The sequence below is a fragment of the Nanorana parkeri genome, unplaced genomic scaffold (assembly GCF_000935625.1).
Source record: "Nanorana parkeri isolate BGI_ZX_2015 unplaced genomic scaffold, ASM93562v1 scaffold41, whole genome shotgun sequence".
NCBI lineage: Eukaryota > Metazoa > Chordata > Amphibia > Anura > Dicroglossidae > Nanorana > Nanorana parkeri.
The window spans coordinates 1,690,392-1,694,030 of record NW_017306309.1 but is presented as its reverse complement, the minus strand read 5'-3'; positions in this window follow the sequence as shown (position 1 = coordinate 1,694,030).

Below are 3,639 nucleotides of genomic sequence, written 5' to 3'. Positions count from 1 at the left end.
ACCCAGCTGTTTGGTTGCCTGTTGTGCCTTCTCTCCCAGAAGAATTGGGACAGGATTGTTGCAAGGTGACCAAAGCTTTTTTGTTAGTTCTCTTTGAACTGTTACTGATAGCTATGGGGTAACCTTTTTATCCCATAGTTCTCTTTAAGGTCACGGGAGGACATATACTAACGTCCTCCCTGTGACCCAAAGCTTAGTATATAGCGGGCTATAGCGAGCAAAATACTGAGAGCACTGCAGCCGGGACGGATCCCCGACAATACTGTCGAGATCCACCCTGTGACTGATTGACACTGGGCTCTGCCTATCTAGAGGCAGAGTCAGCTGTGTCCGCCCCCTCCCCCGCCTGTTCCTACAGTCAGTGCTGGAGGATAGGAGAGGGGAGGGGGGAAATACTGCGGGGAGCGGTGACTGACAGTCACTGCTCTCTGCAGGGAGATGATCGGGAAGTGAGCGAGCGACGGTATGTGTTCGCTTACTTCCCAATCAATAGAGCCGACGTGTGACAGTTTCAATATCACATGTTGGCTCTAACTCACCTCATAGACCTCCTTTAAAGCAGCCCACATACCTTACAATTTATCTGCAGATTTTCTGTGGTCAGATGAAAAAAGTGCAACAGATTGGCCCAGGTGGAGATTATTCCATCCACACAGTTAAGTGTAGATGGAGGAATCTGTTGCACCTTTTCCATCTGACCACAGAAAATCTGCAGATAAATTGTAAGGTGTGTGGGCTGCTTAAGGATGCAGCCCCTGTGGGTAGATGGATTAAGGTGCTGCACTGAGAAGGGCTCACCTGTTGCTGGTCTGGTAATAATCACTTAAGAAGCTGTTTTGTTCCAAAGGTTTTCACCTTCCCAATAACTCAGTTCTTGCTGTAAAATTAGTAATGATAAAATGTGTTGATGGCGGACAGTCAGCTAATATTAATATTGACTCTCGCTATGCTTATCAAGTAGTTTAGAGTACTGGGGAAAAGTTTGACATTTGATGGAAAGTCTTTTAAGAGTTCTACTTAAGTGGCAGCTATGTTTGAAGCCATTGCTTTGCCCACTGAAACAGCAGTGGTAAAAGTGAAGGTGCATATAAAAACCTGACCCAATTGCTGTGGGCAACTGCAAGGCAAAATTAGCTGAAAGGTAACTGTGCTGCTTCCACTTGATGGGAATGAGCGATAGCTATAGGACCGAGCTTGTGGGAAGTTCTTGAATTGGATGATCTAGCTGCATTACGTGATCAGTACTCAATAGATTGTGTATTATCATTTTCTCCATCTGTGTCACAGGCGAATAATAGCTATGGCAGTAACAGAACCCGATATTATTTTATATATTAGTTAGTAAATCAGCAAATAGCATATGGGCTAGTGTTGCATTTATATTTCTGATGTACATTGTGATTTGAATTAATGTTTGGCAATAATAAATAGGGGAAGTTGATGAGGTCATCTATCATAATTAGGATCTCTCAGAGTGAAGAGATAAACCACTTCCAGGCCGCAATACGTCTATAGACGGCGGCCCGTTAAAGTGGTTAAAACAAGAACACGGCTGCTTCAGTTGTCCCGTGCGGCGCCCTGGGAGTGGCTCAGCTGGTCTCCCCACAGTGATCGGAGAGAGATTCAGCGGCTTCCAGCCGCTGATATTTCCTCCGATCACTGGTCCCGGAAGTGATGTGTATTATATCACTTCCGGTATCATTCTTACAGTATCCGGGTCTTAGAGCCAGGTGATGAAGCTGAGGAAGCAGGTATCTGCTTCCTCAGCTTCTTTGGGGTCCCTAGGTGACATTAGGGGTCTGAAAGACCCCTGATGTCTCCATAAAGAGGACCTGTCACACCCTATCTGCTATTACATAGGGTGCTTGTTAGCCCCCTATGTGATAGCAATAGGGTTAGTGTAAAAAAAAAAGTTTTATTACAAAATTATAAAAATTAAAGTAACATATAAGAAAAATAAAATGCAAAAAAATTTTTTTTAAGTCCCCTGCCCCCCACGTGCATGCACATTCACACACGCATCGGTGCGCCTACATGCGAAAACGACAATTGCGCTACACATTTTACATATCGCCGCGAACATCGGAGTGAGAGCAATAATTCTATCGCCATCAATCATTGTTAGCACTAAACTAATGAGCGGAAGAAGCGTTTAAAGTGTTCCCTATGGGAAATTTGGGGTATTGATTTTTTTTGCGTCTTCACGGGCGAACGCAATTTTAAGGCTTGACATGTTTGGTATATATTTACCCGGCATGACCCCGTCTTTCATATTTTACCAAAAAATTTGGTATTATATTTTGACGATGGCACTTTCAGCTTCACCCTGCGTAGAGATTTTGCAGCTCACATGACAACAGCTTAAGTGCCAGCAGACTGAGAGTTAATTCCGCCGGTAACCCTTTACACACACAAACAATGTCTGCCACCACGTGCTTTAATAGAAACACGCACCGTTCACAGTATCTATTGTAACAATGCATAGAATGTAAACATAATGGTGCCTTCATCATCTGCTCTTTGTTTCAAATGTACTAGTGATTTCCCTGAAAACAAGCAGCCCCACTAACACGTACACATTCAGGGTCTACCTGTCTTATCCCTAAATGTCACAGAATCCATCTGTGGCTCTTTCATGGCTCTGTGTGCGAGGGATGGGGAAGTTGTGACAGGACTGTGTGTGAGGGATAGAGAGGGGGTGACAGGACTGTGTGCGAGGGATGGAGAAGGGTAACAGGACTGTGTGCAAGGGATGGAGAAGGGGTGACAGAACTGTGTGTGAGAAATGGAGAAGGGGTGACAGGACTGTATGTGAGGGATGAAGAAGGGGTGACAGGACTGTGTGTGAGGGATAGAGAGGGGGTGACAGCACTGTGTGTGAGGGATGAAGAAGCGGTTACAGGACTGTGTGTGGGGGATGGAGAAGGGGTTACAGGACTGTGTGCGAGGGAAGAAGAAGGGTTACAGGACTGTGTGCGAGGGATGGAGAAGGGGTGACATGACTGTGTGTGAAGGATGAAGAAGAGGCGACAGGACTGTGTGCGAGGAATGGAGAAGGGGGTTACAAGACTGTGTGTGAAGGATGGATAAGGGGTGACAGGACCATGTGTGAGGGATGGAGAAGGGGTTACATGACTGTATGCGAGGAATAGAGTAGGGGTGACAGGACTGTGTGCTCAACTCTGAAATCCCCACCAGTGCAGACTTTATATTTACTCTGCAGCCCTACAGTCTGATATTGTCCTGTTTGGGATGGCAACCATACAGTCCATACACAGTACATGGAACTCCAGTCTCCACTGTATGACTTCTATGCATGCAGTCTCTAGTGTGAGGCTACATGCACACACAGCTTTTATGTGCGTCTGGATTCTTGCGGCAGGAATCCCATGTGGGTCTGTACAGATGTGGCCGCTGTACCCATTTAAGTTACTGACAGGTTTACAGCGCCTGCATGTTATGGTATATGGAACAATTACCTACAGATCAGGATAGATGTTTGCCCTTGGATGAAGACAGACTGCTTCCTGGGACAATCATCTCTCCCGGTCTGCTGTCAGTCTATCATTAAACTGAATAGGCACAGCGGCCACATCTGTACGGACTGTAGGAATCCACAGGTTCTTGCCACTAGAATCA